Genomic DNA, 18,138 nt, shown 5'->3' on the forward strand with positions numbered 1-18,138 from the left:
ATGTTCTCAATCTATTCACCTTGGATTCTGTTTGCTCTCTACTTCTTTTGCATTTCTGTGTTGTCTTGTGTGTATTATTGTGTAGTTTAGTATATATGACTGTATCATTCTGTCGTTCAAGCTGAACAGAAACTCATGACAATCCTTATTCATCCACCTGTAGAGAGCTGGGATTACAAGTGTGTTCATGAAGTTCTTCTGGGCTCTCATTTCACATTGTGTATAATGTTGATTTCCATCAATTCCTGAACAAATTTTCTGGTATTGGTGAGAATTTTCTTTGATCTTTCTTCAATGAGATGATTTCTCTGTCTTCTAGCCTATGTTTCCTAAGAGAAATCTCTATAATTTTCTCTGCATTTTCTTGGAAAACCTTCTCTCTTTTTATTTTATATTTGGGGTATATATTATCTTTGTTATTTATTGGTTTCATTACAATGTGTCCAAATATGATTTCTTTTATAATTCCCCAAATATTATGTACTGAGATTCTAAAAACTATGAAATCACAGTTGTTAACATGCTTGAATAATTTGGGGTCATTTCAAAAATTATTCATCCACCCAAATGCTTTTTTTTGTAACTATGCATACATGTATGTGCACATGTTCTAGAACACACACACACACACACACACACACACGTGTATGAGATCTTTCCAAATTATCTCAGAGGCCTATGAGACACTTTTGAAATTTCTGTATTGTATATGTGTAGATTAATTCATTTAATTTGGTTTGCTTTAATTTTTCTTTTAAATTTTAGTCTTGTTCTGTTTATTGCATAAGTCTTTTTCTCTGAATCTCTCTTTGTTCACTACTTTAAGTAGTTGATTTTTTTCTATTTCCTGCACCACAGTTAAAACTTGTTTAGAATAACAGCTTTAAACATACAGCGATTTATTAAACATCTGGATAGTTTTCTGGTTAACATTTGTTTTCTTTTCTCTTTGGCATTGGCTGCATTCTTCTGGTTCACTGAATGGGAAGAAATGTTTAACAGTTTTTTGGATAGTGTATATATTATGAAGTGCAATCCTGAGATTTTTTTTCATAAAAATATTATTTTTAAAGCTTAATAATAACCACAATTTATATTGCAACTTTCTTTAGCATTCACTTTAAGTTTTGCTTTTAGTCGACCGGTGTATGGAAACGTCAGGTCTTTTGGACATTTATGTGGCATTTTCTACAGTATTTCGGCACTGCCATTTCTGAAATCAACACAGGATTTCCCTCATTCCTTCCCTTATGGGCTGGCACCTTTCCAAGAATCTACGTCCTTCTGGACTTTTCATTTAAATTGTTTAGATTGATACAGACTCAACAAATCTGAGAAAATGCAAACATACTATCGGGACAGCAATGGGTTTGTTTTTGGTTGTTTGTGTTGGTATTTTTCCTTTTACATTCTCTCTCACTTTGCTTTATTGTCTACAGGGTCATCATATTGTTTTCTAATTTTTAGCACAGTGTGGATAAATGTCTTTAACCCACCTGCACCCCATGTTGAAATTCTTATAAACATATGGAAACAGGCTATGGTGGGACTGATGTTAGTTCATCAATGACAAATATAGAACCACCCTATGTTCTATTTACAACTCATCTAATAATTACAGTAGCCGTGTATGGTGGTTCACATACATGAACTCAGCATTCAAGAAACTGTGGCATGGGAATCACCATAAATTTAAAAGAGCATGGAATATTTAAAACACTGAATTAAATTTTGACAGGGTTCTTTAACTATTGAACAAATTTGCTAACATACTAAGCATACTCACATGTACTAACTTTCATAGGGAAAGACTATATAACTTAATAACTAAAACAGTAGAGTGACAATTGTAATTATCACTTGCAACATAGTCACATTAATTTAAAACAAAGATCACAAAAAAAGCAGCACAGAATGAGTTATAAATTATGATCAAGGAAAATCTACCAGTATTAGGGTGTTTTAAGTAATGAAAAGTTATAGCAATAAACTGATCAGCACTTGAGAGGCCTTGAAAACAACTGTCTTAAATAAGTACTCATGCCATACATATGTCTGACATCCTTTTATTACACATATTGCTTCAAGAACTGCATAAAGATGCTGGAAATTTTAAACATTACAAATTGTGACAAGGAATTACCATGGAAGCCTTTCCACCTAAACTGGATGCACAATGTGATAGTGTCGAGGCAGTTGTAAAGAATCAAGCCAGTTCTAATTGGAAACCTGTGTCATTTACTACAGGAGCATCAGACTGAGAGTGATAAAAGACTAAGCTTTCTCACTCAAGCCCTTTTGTGTTTCAAAGGAAGCAGATTTCTTGGCACTATGCATATTCAGTTGCGATGTTTCAGAGGTGTCACCTTACTCTGAAGCCAGAGTTGAACTAAAGCCATAATTTAGAAAACAAAAGAGTTAACAAGTCTGTGCTCTGTGTTTTAACGCAATACGCCCAATGATATGGTATGTCTGATTCAGATTAGGTTGTCATTACTTTTTGTGACTAATTATTACATGTTAACTAATGATTAGACTTAATTCTTTTGTGATGAATTTAACAGTTACTTGGAAAATGCAAGTTAAGAAATATTGATTCATTTCATGATTTCTTTTTATAATGTATTATTGTTTTAGTTTTAAAACAATCTTATTTTACATACCAATCCCAGTTACCCTTCCATCCTTCCACCTTCCCCCATCTCCACTCCACCCCCCCACACCTCATGGAGGGTGAGGCCTCCCATTGGTAGTCAACAAAATTTGTCCCATCACTTGAGGCAACCCTCCTTCTCCCTCTGCCCCTTTGTATCTAGGCTGAGCAAGGTATCCCTCCATAGGAAATAGACATCAAAAAGACAGTTTATGCAGTAGGGTTAAATACTGGTTTTACGGCTAGTGGCCCCACAAACTGCCCAACCTACCCACATTCAGAGGGCCTAGTTTGTTTTATGCAGGTTTCCCAGTATGCATCCTCCTCATCTGGTTTTCAATACACACAGTTGGTATAAGAACAATTATAAATACACTTTCTCCTGCACTGTAAAGGTCATTTGTAATATCATATATATTCAAAAATTAGGTGCACATAAATAATCTTATAACTCAGATTCATGTTAGATGCATATTTTCAGGTTTTCATAGAATTAAAAGATGTGCTTTATTGAATCATTATTTGATCAATAGTTTACATCCCTATACTATCACTGTGCTCTATAGGATAAAATAGACAATGTATGCATTTGACATTAGCATTAAAAACTAATTCAGGAAATATTTTGAAATAAAAAATGTCTTTGTCATAACATATAGTTTATATCTTTAACTAAACTATGACCCCCCAACATTTATAGTCACACAATCTCACTTAAAACTGAAACTTTAAAGGGGAGGTGCTTATTTACATATATACATTTGTTCTCCTAAACACAACAACCTAAGTTACATATGCAGCATGATGCTTACAACAAGAAAACTAAAGGAATGTTAAGTGTATCTCTTCCTCCAAAGAGCCTAAGGAAAAGATCAGTTCAAAAAAGAATGATGTAATCCTCCATTCATCAGCTGCTGTTTTGTTTTCTCAAATACACTATGCACTTCTTGTGAAAATGTAAAAAGTCACATTTTTGTACTTTATATTACAATGGTTATTATAATTTTATGTTAATTTTACATCTTTCTGACAGATGTTATATGCTTATAATCAAAACTTATTAAAAATATGTTTCAAAGCATCTGGGGATGAATGGTTTTAAAGAATTTTAAGAAATGTTCAACTCTTGAAAGGCCAAAATTTAAAATCCAACATTTTTTAAACATATTTATAAGATCATGCCTTATGACTAACTGCTGACTTAGTATTTCTTCCAAAGATCTGCTTGTGTGTACTATAAAACAGTGATCAGTTCTCTGCAGAAAAATCAAGTGTGTTTGTGAACCTGGGATTACTCTAAATTATAAAATTCTGTTCAAAGCAACTTAAAAATGGAAAGGATTCCTTTTGTCTTACAACTGGAGATCACAGATGGTTCATTGAAGGAAACCACACAAGGTTCATGTTCCACAAAGAAGCATTACCTGCTAGCCTGATGAAAGGCTGATGCTTAGGTAGATTTCCTGTACAGTTCAGGACCACTAACTTAAGGATGGTGCTGCCCACAGTCACTGAGTCTCCTACTTCAATTAATAGTCATGGTAAAATCAAAATCCAAAAGACATACCAAAGGCCATCCTGATGTGGACAATTCCTCAGTCAGGACTTTCTTTTCAGACTACTCTGAGATTCATTGAGAAGGCTAATGGGCAGGAATTGTACAATAAAACAATTTAGCTGAGTATTTAGACTATGAGTATCTCTTAGGCTGCTCTGGAGACTGTGAAACCAGAATAACCACATGACCATGTTCCTGAGGAGCATTCATCTCCTGATTATAGTGTTCATATGACCTTTCCTTGGTGCATAGGCAAACACAGGAACACATTCCCTTGTCTTTTACAGAGGTAACTATCCTATCACAAATTTCCCTCTATTATTACATCACCGTAAACCAACTGATTCTCAAAGATGCTGCCTATAAATTCCATGACATTGAAGACTATTGTTCCTTTATCTGATTTTTAGAACTCAATCTATTTCATTGCTGCATACTCTGGGGTTTACATGGAAAGCATCTCCTGGATATGAGAACAGATTCCTAGACCTATATTTCCACTGAGATCATGCCTCAGAACCTTCACTGACCTCATTGAAATTTTAGGGAATGAAAACAATGATGTTTCCATAACTTTGTGGAAAGTGATTACTAATCCATTCCTTGTCCTTACTCCTTCGTTTTGAAGTAGCACCAGTAGAATTATATTTCTGAATTACTACTAGTGCATATAAAATGCAAGTAAGAGTAGCATATCTATAGAGATATTAGATGTTAGGGTTGTGCATTGGTTATTTTGCAATGCCTGTGAGTAAGCACCATGGCCAACTTAGAACAAGGGCTAGATAGATTGCAAGAGCCACAAGTAATAGATATCTACAATGATAGTGTTTACCCAATATGAGCAGACCTTCATACACATGAACACAAACTGTCTTTAATGACTTATATAAGAACCACTGAAAGATTAAGGCACCCAAAATCCAAGCTTCAATATGGGAAGGACTCACAAATTCTCATCCCTTGCTAAGGATACTCTTGTCAGTTGATGGCTGCTTGGGAGAGAGATCAGTTTTCTTCAAGGAAGTGGTCATTGAGGGGGCGGGCATACATGACCCCATAGATGGTCTACAAACATAAACAAGCAATATTCAGTGGAATCAATGAGTTTAAACACTGAGTACATTACTTGGAAGTGAAAAGTGGCAAGGTATTCAGGAAGAATTAGAGTGGACGGAATGGCAGTAGATTGGTATCAGAAGTTGGGTTTGTGAAATGCATATTTACTTTTTTCTATCAGACATTTTTGGATAATCATCACATATTCATAGAAAAAAAGTCAGTATATGAGAGCTCTATCTGCATGTAGAACTTTATAAGAAGAGGGCATCAGATCTCACTACAGGTGGTTGTGAGCCACCATGTGGTTGGGAGGAATTGGGTCCTCTGGAAGAACAGCCAGAGCTCATAAACACTAAGCCATCTCTATCAGGTACAACATTGATGTATAGTGGAGACCAGGGGCCTCAAACCAACCAACTACTCAGCAATGAAAACTTTCAAGTAGAGATATATGGACAAGGAATATACAGCTTGACTTGTTAGGTTGCACTGAAGCTTTCATGATGAAATATATAATTCCTTCCCTTTTTTCTCACTTTATTTTTTTCTCAAGAATTTTGTTTTATTCTCAGGAGGGTGTTCAGAGGCAGAGGGAAGATGGAAAGTGATAGGAAAATGAGAGGGATCAAGATACATGATAGGAAAACACATAGAATTAATAAATGAATTAATAAAATGTTAAAATCTCTATGTTGGCCACTCCTGGAAGGCATCACCCTCCCTGTGGAGTGCGGGGGATGGGTGGGGGAGGGGGAGGATGAGAGAGGGTCAGGTGACATGGGAGGGAGGGAGAGAGGGAGAGAAATAGAGGGAACTGGGATTGATATGTAAATAATAAATAAATAAATAAATAAAAATCTCTAGCATCCAACTTTTAAGAATCAGCATAAATTTAGAAAGTTGGTTTAAGATAATTAAAGTGGTAAATTCTATTCTCCTGTATCTCCATTTCAAATCTTTCTGGTATTTAATTTATAATATTCCTGTGTAAAGTAGAAGCAATACTATTGATTATTTTCACATGTGCAATGTGATTGATAATGACATGTACATTATCTAAGATTACCTTAGAAACAGTATAGAATAACATAATTTAAAGAAATCACATTAAATGTGAGTGACACAATATTCCCATGTATAGAAAGAGAAAAACTACTAAACATGATATAGTTACATTATTTTAATGAAATACAAACCTATGATCCAAGACTTAACAAGGATATTGGGGATCTGTATTCATGCATCAGCACTGAAAATAAACCTAGATTTCTTTGCAGTGTGATTTTCCTTAGACTGTATTAAATATTTTTCTACAATTAAAATAATAATTACCAGTGTGATTAGACTGGTAATATGAAAAGCTGGTATAAGCATTTAATACTTGAATTTTTTATTCCATGATATATGTGCAACATAAAATCATCAACCCAATTCATTAATTAATTATAAAACAGGTATTTTCTTATCTTGGTCAAAAGTTAATGTTTGTGTCTGTTTTTCCTAATAACATTAATTATTCTTTATACAGTGACTATACATTATATAAAAATTTCACATAATTTATTAGTGGATCAAAATATATATTTTAATGTAAGGAATTTATCTTGAAATATTTACTAAAAAGATAATCTTTGAAAAATATGTTGTGGTAACAAGCTCTATTAATTTTAATACTCAATTTCCCCAGAACTCAGAAAGCAGAGACAGATCATCTAGGGGTATATAATGAAACCTTTCAGAGAAACAGAACAAGAGGGAGGAGGAATGTTTGTTCCATATAAAGAGAACTGATTATATAGGTTTAACTGTTTGTTATTCATTCTTCCTTTGATTTGATAAAAGGAAGGAAAATTTACTTTGAACACAAGGTTTATGAAGTATAGGAGTTCATCATGGTGGGCTGGTGTAGGCATATCAGCAAGTGTTGGTTGGATAGAACAATATTGGACCTGGAATTAGAATTTGCACAAAACTGTAAACTCTCAAATCCTATCCACAGCAATGTACTTTCTTCAACAAAGCTGCACCTCCTCTTCAATCAGTGTTAGCAGATGGGGATCAAGAATTCAAATCTCTAAGCTTATGGGGAGAGGATTCTCATTCAAGACCCATATTCCACTATGAGCCTCTGGAGGATCATGGTGAAATCATAATACAAAATTATTGTGATCAAATTTTAAGTGTCAGCAAAGCACTTAGCATGTTCATCTCTGTTTAAAGGTTCAAAATCTCTTCTGTGATGCAAGACAATCTCTTAATTATGACATCTTCTAACATACAACACTATAGAATCTGCATTCTAATTCCAAAAGTAATACCGGAAGTATGAGGAGAGACATTGGGCCGAGGCAAAGTTGAAACCCAGAAGAAAGAACACCAAATCTTTTAGATCAATGACCTTGACTTCAACTTTGGGAAGAGAACTACCTTTTTCTATATTTGCTTGCATTTTTGCCTTAATGTGTTCTACAAAGCTAGAGTCTTTTGGGTTTTTAGGAGTTTTTTCATGTTTTTTGATCTTGGTTTTGATAGTTTTAAGTCTTTTCCATTTGGGTTTGATTTTTGTGCATTTTTGGCTGGAGTATTCTCATACAGATTTCTTCACTGGAAATTTTCTTAAGTTTCTTCATCATCAAAGTCATCCTCTTCATCTTCATCATCCTCATCACCTTCCTCATCATCCTCCTCATCTTCATTGATTTTTACTTTTTTTCTGCAAAACTTTGTTTTCACCTCCAGGAGCAGATCACTTGCCAAGCATACTTAAGAGTTTTACATCCACCTCATCCTCATCCTCTGACTCTGAATCTTCCTCTACAACTATTAGGTGCTGCCCACTAATTTGCACAGGCCTTGAACCATACATCAACCATAGGACCTCTGGTGGTGTAATTTCAAAGCCCCCAAGGGAGACTTTGGTTGTACAGACATTTTCAAAGTTTTCAGTATTATTTTAATTGGACTGTCTTCATAGTTCATTGCTTCTGCCTCAACGATGTGTAATTCATCTTTGCACCATGTCCCTAAGCTAACCATTCTTAATGATAACTGGTGTTCATTTTCATCATTATCCACATGAAAGTGATAATATTTGTCAGCTTTTAGTCCAGAACTGAAAAGGTTGTTCAGAGGCCTAAGAGGGCTCATATCCATGTCCATCGAGTCTTCCATGAGGTGGAGGCAAGCACTTTGGTGTGAGAAAAGTTGGACGGAGGAAATTGCCTTGGCATTCTTATAAGCTGGGTGTTTAGCTGGGTGGGATCTTCCTTCAAGATCACCCTTCTCTTTGTTCTGTATGGAAGAAGAGGCACCCTTAAATAATACTAACCTCACTAACAGTTGCAGCCTTGTTTTTCACTTAAACTTGCTACCTAACAAACTTTCTAGACTTATAAAGAACCATAGGAGTTATTAGTAGTATCCCTGCCACAGATTCAGGATTATGCTGTCATAAACATTTCTCTACCAAAGAAATGAGTCCATTATTCTCTCTCTCTCTCTCTCTCTCTCTCTCTCTCTCTCTCTCTCTCTCTCTCTCAAAGATTTTATTTTTTACTTTAAACTCACACATATTTTGTCTGTATGCATGCATGTGCACCATGGGATTTCAGATGTGTATAGATATGAGAAGAGTTAATTGAATCCCCTAGGACTAGAGTTACAGTTTCAAGCTATGACATGCATGCTAGGAAGAAATCCTGGGTCCTCTGCAGGAGCATCAAAGGCAACTAACTGATGAGCTGTCTCCCCAGCTCCATGGTCCTTTATTATTTTTTTTCCTTTTTTCCTTTACATGCCCTTCCTCCATAATGAGATTGGTGACTACCTTATAAACCATCCTAGAGCCTTCATCTTATAGCTGATGGAAGCATAAGCAGATAACCCAGAGCTAAACCCTGAGCTGAACTCCTGGAACCCAATTGCAGATAGAGAGTGGAGTGATGAGCAAGTGTCAAGACCAGGCTGGAGAAACCCACTGAAACTACTGACTTGAACAAGGGGGAGTTCATGGTTCCAGTCTGATAGCTGGGAAACCAGCACAGGACCAACCCAGACCCCCGATTGTGGGTTTTAGTTAGAAGGCCTGGGCAGTCTATCAGTCCTCTAGTAATGGATCAGTATTTTATTAATTTATATTCAGACAAACTGTTAGGGCACAGTCAGCAAACAAACAGGTTGTTTTTTTTTTGTTTGTTTGTTTTTGTTTTTTGTTTTGTTTTGTCAAAGTTTCACAGGAATAACCTCTCTCCATATATTAATATTGTATCCCTGTGGCATTTCTCTCAGTACCTCTGTTTTCAAACCTCCATTAGTTCTATCCTTTGAATTTGTTTGCATGGTTCAATGCTTTTCTAATCTAAGGTTTAAAATTTTCCAAATACCTTTCTAAACAGTCTGGTCATTTTTCGTCCTCAGCAACAACCCACTATCTGCTACCAACTTCTATATTAGTTACTTTCCTATTATTGTGATAAAATATTATGACTTAAAGTTTTGTGGAAAAAAAGAGTTCATTTGATGTTTATGGTACTGAAGAAAAATTCCCTGTTGTGGTGTGGAGGCTTAGCAGCTATCGGCAGGCATGGTGGAAGGTTGAGGAGGCTCAGAGTCACATCTGAGAGACCAAACAGGAGATAAAGAAGACCTATAAATCCCAAAGTCCATCATCAAAGACATGCAAACAGTATAACAAATAGGGGCCAGAAATTCAAATGCCGGAATCAGTGACACACTTACTTACCCACATCACACATCCACTTTAAAAGTCAGCCCTCCTTTGATAAATAACACTTTCTATAAATTATATGTTTAAGATGTCGTGTATATATCTTAAGAAAAACTGAAACTAATCATAATTTTTAATTTATAGTTGTATATGAGAAATTTAATTAAAACTTCAGTGACATATTATAGGAAATAACAACTTTGGGATAATGTACTTTCATTTATGTCTTTAACTATCATACAAAGACATATTCATGTAGGATAAAGATATTAAAATTAGAGTGACACAGCTTATTTTTAATCAACCTACCTTATGGCCCTGTAACAATTATATCATTAACAAAAAACAAATGAGAGAGAAATCTAGAATCTCTAGAAGAAGAAGAAGGAGGAGGAGGAGGAGGAGGAGGAGGAGGAGGAGGAGGAGGAGGAGGAGAAGAAGAAGAAGAAGAAGAAGAGAAGAAAGGGCTATATATTGGGATTTTTTATTGCAAGTAATATTTGAGGTAATTTTTTGGGCTTGCCTTTTATGTCATAAAATATTCTGAGATTTGTGCATAAGATGACAGTTTAAATTCAGTATGAAAATATGTATCCAGTGTTTTGGTTAATTGGCATTAAGTGCACAGCTAATTCAGTATTCTATCCAGCCAGTAGAATTCCCATGGTACCTGGACTGAATTCAGTTAATTGCCATAGCTGATTCTTCATATGTACCAAAATATAGTTGAACTGGTTCTATGAAATCATTTATTGAATTAGCCTCAAATGTGCCAAAGGATATATTAGCTTTTACTCCCATGATAGTTTTTCAGTGCATAAATTAAGTGAAAAAATTCAAAGGGATGAGAAGAGTCAATGTGCTTCAGGAAATTTTTAAATTCAGTAATTCTGAACTAATTAAGGGGCCAACTTCTTCAGAAAGTAAGTAATAAAAATCCAAGCAAGGAATTTATAACTATAAAAATAATTCTAGATTGCAGTGCAAAATGTTGTGTGTTTTGACTTTGAAGCAAATATGCTTTGACCTCTCTGTTACATTGATATGTACTTAGACTTTTTGAATTTTGATTCATTTTTTAAATTTCCTAAAGAATAACTCTTGAATATTAAATATGAATTTGGATGCTGTAAAGAAAATAATTAATTTTCACTTCATGGTGCTTGTGTGTTAATTAAGGGGATAATAATCTAATTGCTAAAAGATGGGTCACTTCTGACACATACCCTCAGCTGCTTTCGTTATTGACTTAACATCATAGTATGTATGTGTGCAAACTGGTAAGGCTAGAAAATTACTAGGCATTCAATATTTAATTATTCAGTATTATAATTATAAGGGCTTGGAAATATGCTAGCTCTTAACCAGAATGTCTCTAAGACTTGATGAGTTCTTGACTATCTGGAACAAAATGGCTATGCATTATGGCCAGTATAAATAACTCACAACAAGGATTGATGAAGAATGCTTGGGCATAAGAATATACAGAATATATATGCAGAGCTTTGTAAAATCACATAGAATTTGGGATTTAAGGGCTGTGAGTTGTAGATCTTACAAGGCTTCAAGAATGATTATAACTTTTCTTGGGAGATAATGAAAACCAGTTAAGATCAAACAGGTGTTATGAGCCAGACAAGGGAGATAAATGTATGTGTTGAAAAATGTTAAAGGTAGGCGTTTTTATAAATTGTTTTCAGTAGTGAGGGGTGATGGTAAGACTTTCTTAACAACAACAACAAAAAGAAAACTTTGTATTGCATGAAAAATTAGAAATTATTGATCTTGATTATTAATTGTGATTACTAAAACTTAACATTGAGACATCTTTGTTTGCTACTGTTCTATTTCTATGAAGAAATATTCTGACCAAGGCAACTTAGAAGAGAGGGATTTAATTATGCACTTGCTTTCAAAGGATTTGCCCATGGCCATCATGGCAGAGTGTATGGCAGCATGCAGGAAAACAAGTAATCAGAACAATACTTGAGATATTTCCTGTTCCGTAAGGCATTGGACAAACAAAGTAAGACTGAGTCTGGTATAGAATCATAACACCTGTGTATAATTCAAACCCCTTCCATCAAGGCAACACCTCCCAGTCCTCCCTAAACAGTTTAACCAATTAGGGAGGGGGCATTCAAATATATAAACCTATAAGAACCATTTGAATTAAAACCACAGCAGTAAGAAACATGAAAATTACATATAACTAAATAAGGAGAACAAAAGAAGAATTCCTTACAGTATGCCAATGCCTTGAGAGTTCACATATAAGACTTGGTGTCATAAATTTTGTTCAAATAAAAGAATGTATTATTACATTCTGAATGTGAATTTTAAAGGTATATTTACTTTTAATCTTCAAAACTAATTTATATTTTTGCATATGTACCTATAGATGTATACTATGTGCCTGTGTGAGTGCCTCCAGAAACTTGAATTCTAGTTCCTAGATCCCTAGAACTAGGGTTATTGTTGATTGTGAGGTAACCAATATAGATGCTCAGAAATTTCTGGAAGAATAGCAGATATTATTAACTACTGACAGAGCTCTGTTCCCTAAACAACATTTTGTAATTTCATTCATTAAGTGAATTTTAAACACTAAATATATTCATTATCTTATATTACTATTCATGACTTGATAAAAATTAGGTCAAATATTTATGTATTTCTTCTCCTACTTTCTCTGACATTCTTTGTTATCACCATTATGTGGAGGCAGAATTAAGATGCAGGTCAGCCTTGAAGGGAAAAAAAAAATAAAAATCACATCTAGACAATTTCAGAGCAAGAGTCAGAAATAAAAAGTGAAAGTGAAAAGTTTGCCTCAAGCAAGCAATTGAGCCAAAAGAATCTAATGGAATAATGAGCAGCACCTGTGAGAAGAGGTGTATTGTTCTCAACAGGATGGGGAAAAGGAGAGGACATTATCAACATGGAGTTCTTATTGTCTGGTCTGAGTGCAGAAGATTTGCTGACTTCTAGTAAGATCAAGGTTGGAGAATGGATCATGTTCTGTGAATAAAAACTTTTTGAAGCGAACTTATACAGACAGATTAGATACTGACACATGGAAACATTTCTTGGGATGTTAGTATGATTAAATGAAATATTCAAAGGAAATCATTCACAGAATTTCCTAAGTGTTCTAGCTCAGCTTTCTGCCTATACACATGCAACTGATTTAGATAAATTCCACTTAGAGTTCATTGCATCTTAAAAATAGTTTGGAAAATCATTGATGAGCTTTTTAATCTCAAAATTCAAAAATGGTTATGTTGAACATACCTCTTATCCCAGTAATTGGAAGGTTTAGATAGGAGAATCTTCAGTAGATGGAATCCAGATTAAACTATGTAGATAGTAACAGTCTGAGCTGAGCTAACAATCTCCTTGAGAAAACAAAGAAAAAAGGCAAAGAAAGTGGTATTCATAATACATTTGTTTCTGATATCCTAATTAATAAATTTATGCAGAAATGCATGTATTTATTGACCATTGAGATTTAAAATACTTTTAAACTTTATACATCATTTATACATACTAGTCAAAATATAGAATAAACCTGTGTCTCTCAATGGATCCATGCTTATAAAATTGTGGTATATACACACATGGAAAAAGTAGTTCCTCAGTTAGACTGGTTGTGGTTTTTTATAATGTTGCAAACAATACAAACCACTACATTTGCAGCAGGCATTCTTGGACTGCCAGCACCCAAATAATGAAATGGAGACTTGTTATTAGTTTTCTATGCTTCTTTATGTCTGTAGCTAAGATTTTTCAGGAGGTCTCCTTTTATCAAACCTGACCTCTATTAACCTTGAAGAAATCCACAGGCTTTTGTTTCCATTTTAAACTTAAGACATCTCTAAAGTAACTAATGTCTCTTAGCAGCTGTTGTCCAATATTCAGAATTCCAAAAATTCAAAGTCAGCACAACACCATACACGGTCCAGACACCTTGTGTTTCCCATCTTTAAGTACCTTCCCCTCCCCTCCCCATTACTTTCTATGTAAGGACTCTGTTATTTTTAAAGTATTAATTTTTACTATGACTATCTCTATCCATTGGATTTTCTTTCTTAAGCCTATGAGCATTTTAAACACTCTGTAACCAGTGTAGAAATTTTTTGTTTGTTTTTGTGTTTTGTTTTGTTGTTGTTGTTTTGTTTTGTTTTGCAATTTGGACCTATATTTACTGCATCTCATCCATCTTTTCTGAATGGATGAATCAAACATTAACTGCTAAGCAACAGCTGGGCCCTCTGGTACAGCTCTAAAGGCTGTGTCTGCCTTCCCCTGGGGAGGAGGCAGCCTTAAGCCTATGGACCTGGCAGAGAGGTGCATCTGACTAGAAGCTGAATTCAGCCACCCCAGCTCTAGGCGGTTGATGCTCCACATGCTGGCAGTGGTTTGACTTAGCCCAACCATTGCTATTAAACTACTTGGATGCTCAAGTGCTCAGATAAAGCAGTGACTCTTAAAGTAACTGCAATATTTGTTTATGAGCTTTCCTTAGGTCCTATGTGGAAATTCTGGCCCCACATTGGTCACCAAATAGAACAGGCTTTCTTGGACCACCAGCCCCCAAAACATGACATGGACACTTATCATAGTTATGAATGCTTGGCATCAGTTTAGGCTTGCCCCACTATCCCTTATATCCTGTTTCTCTTCATTTGCATTTTGCCTTGGGACGTTTTAACTTTTGGTTCATTCTGATCCTCCTTTCCTGCTTCTATGTCGGGCTGGCTGGACACAAGTGTCTCCCTCCCCCTCCTTCTCTCCCTCAAGCCTAGATTTCCCATCCTACTTATTCTCTCTGCCTGCCAGCCCCACCCATTCCTTTAATGTGTAGCTATTCAGTGTTGACCTTTCTTTAGACCAACCTCAGGCAGGCAAAGTTAAACAAATGCAACACATCTTTACATAGTTAAACAACTGTTCTGTAATGCAATCAAATGTACACATCTTTAGTTAAGCAAAATTCTATTTCACTACAACATTTACTTGGGGGTACAAAGATAAAGTTTAGTATGCAATTATGAATAAAACTGGCTTAGTAACGGAGTGGGAATTTTGTTTTTTTTGTTTGTTTGTTTGTTTTGTTTTTTTAAATCTATGACCTCATTACCCTTGGTTGGTCAGTTAGGTTTCCAGGACCAGACAACATGATTGCCCTGCAGTTGAGATGGCCTTAAGTCCAACAAACAGCTGTTAGTACCACTGAATTGTGGAATTGTGAGTGTCAATGTTGCACCTAGATTTGCCTGGCCATGCTGATCATTGTTGCCTGGCCATGCTGATCATTGTTGCAGATCGTTGCATTACAAGTGGGTAGGATGCTGTTTGCTTTCTTCCCTTGTGTGTTTGCTTTGTTCTTACTTTTGTTATGAAACTTAGTGCCCAGAAAGGAAGCTAACAGTCCCGCTCAGAGATTCCACGTGCTGTATGTGAAGAGGAGGGCATCTTCAGCACAAGAGATTTATCTTCAATATCTGAGAGACAACAAAGGACTAGAGCAATAGCTATCATGATAATTTCTTGTACTCTGTGATCAATACACTGAAATACAATTTTTGAGACTTAATAGAAATGGTCCATAGCTTAATATTAAATGGTCCATAGCTTTTGGTAGTGAACACTCTCAATTCAAGTGGGTTACTTCATTTCTTCATTACTTCATTGAAGTACTTCATTACTTCAAGTGTGCATGTGTGCGTGAACACACACACACAGACACACACACACACAGTACATATATATGTACTATTAATGTTCTAATAAAAATAAAATATGACTTATCATGTCTTTTATTCAGATGTCACTGTGTTATTCTCCTCCTCTCTCCTCTTTCTGTATTGACTTCCTTCGAGTCTCCAGTTAATCCTCCATACCCTTTTCCTCATTTCACTGTTTATATCACTCATGCCCTCTATTCCCTTGTCTAGTGTTCCCCCACCATGATCTTTTTCTTTTCTGATTTATGATTTCTCTAGGTTATATACTCACATTAAAGGCATGAAGCTGTAGTATTTGTTTTCTGCATTTCTATTATACATATGTCAGCTGAAGGACGTTTAATTTGCTTCTATTTCCTAGATGTGGTTAATTAATTAGCAAGGGAGCATGGCTCAGTATCTATTATGTAGGGTGTTAACTTCTTTGGGAATATGCTAAGGAGTGATACATTTGTGTCATATGGGAGATTGCCCTGTAGCTTCTTGTCAGTCTTCCACACTGACATTGAGGTTTGCTGAGCCATTTTGCAGTCACACTATCATTAGTTGTGAGGTCCTCTTTCGCCCTTCCTCTCCAGTACTTGTCGGCAGTTTTTGTTGATCTTAGCAATTCTGATCAGTGCACAATATATTACAGTACTCTATCACTACAGCTTGATGGTAATATAAAACATATATATTCATGTATGTGGCTATGTCTGTGGGTGTATTAGAATAGAGAGCCTAAACACAAAATCAAGCATCAATAATTTGATGCAAATAAACGTGGTAAAATCATTTACTGGGAAAATGAAAATGTTTGTGATCAATTGTGTTGGAAAGCAATATACACGTGCAGAACACTTATGTGAAATTGCTATGTCCATTTGTTGCAAAATATCTGTATTTGAAAAGGCTTATGCCATCATGAACACACTAATAAGAGTACTCTTGTTGGTCTGCACAAAGCTAGTACTGTAATCAATCAGTGAAGAACAGATCAGGTGCTCACGAAGCCCTACCTCTTACCACTAAAGTATCAGCTGTTGATTGGTTCTGAGTGAGGGAGAATCATAGCTTTCAGTTCTGTATTCACTACTGAGCTCATCAGGTTCCGACAGATGGCTCAGACTCTTTATTTCACAGATGATCCTCTTGAATAGTCATGAGTCTGAGACAGATATCTTTCCTGAAGACAAAAGGAGGCTTGGGTAGTCAGTCAGGCGATGGAAGAATGTGGAGATGAGAATATGCAGGATGCATTATTTGCTTGTATGAAACTATCAAGGAACAAATTTAATACTTGTTTTAAAATGATTAAAGACATGAATATAGGAACTGAAACTGATGATTTATGGGAAATGGAGAATGTTTGGTACTATGAAATGGGAACTGATTTTTCTTAGATGAGATCTTAAAGGGAATGTAGAAAATAAATGAGACAATAAACAGATGAGATCAAAAGTAATTAAAATGTTACACACAGTGAATGAAACAAAAGAGTAAAGATCAAACTAAACATTTGGAGAAAACCATTGAAAATTACACATGTATGAATATACATACACATATATAAATATATGATTCAAAATGAGCAAACACAACTCTTTAACAGAGAACATTAAAATAACCTGATTTTGAAATAGGCAGTGGACTTACTTCAATTTTTTAAAAGACTCACTATAACTAAACCTTAGGAAAGTGTAAATCTAAACCTCTAAAAGTAATCATGTCACCTCAGTATAGGAAAATATCAAAATTTCACATAATTATCAGTTCTATATGAGAAACATAAAGAAGAGGGAATATCATGGGAAAAAATAAGGAGGTTACACACATACACCCACCTTAATATTGGTGAAAAATAATGACATAGCAATCTCATTAATGTATGCAGTATTGTATGTATACTAAAGAAAGTGAAACCGGTATGAAGAAAATACATTTCCCAAGGTTCCTCCAAATCTATGGCAACAAAATCACAAGGCCAGGAAATGGAAGCAACCAATCTGTTCAAGTAACTTACAAATGAGGTCTGGTAAATTCATTTCATTTTCAGCAAATATATATAGAACCTTATATTAGATATATAAACAAGGCACAGAAAAATACGACATTGTCTCATATATAAATATGAAAGCGTCTTATATTAATTAATTTACATTTTTACATGAACTACTAATACAGGATTACAATCAAAATGAATGTAATCTGGAAGGAGAAAGTTGACCAATGTGAAACTTTTCCTGTAAACTAAGATTTCTCACCTGCTGCACAATATTTGTAGAAAAACTGTGACTAGAACAAACTTAAATAATGATAAATGAATCAATTGTATTTTTAAATAAAATTCTAAACTCCCATTCTAAATTTCACATCCTTTTAAGGCTTCCAGAAATACTGGAATTCT

The 18,138-nt window shown here is 35.0% G+C and overlaps 1 protein-coding gene across 1 annotated transcript in view; it reads left to right on the forward strand.

Annotated features, from left to right (window-relative positions):
- Window positions 1-18,138, forward strand: part of Ncam2 (neural cell adhesion molecule 2) — a 343,990-nt gene that overhangs the window by 255,720 nt on the left and 70,132 nt on the right. The gene's annotated exons all lie outside the window — the stretch shown is intronic.

The sequence above is a fragment of the Phodopus roborovskii genome, unplaced genomic scaffold, assembly GCF_943737965.1.
Source record: "Phodopus roborovskii unplaced genomic scaffold, PHOROB, whole genome shotgun sequence".
NCBI classification, from domain to species: Eukaryota; Metazoa; Chordata; class Mammalia; order Rodentia; family Cricetidae; genus Phodopus; species Phodopus roborovskii.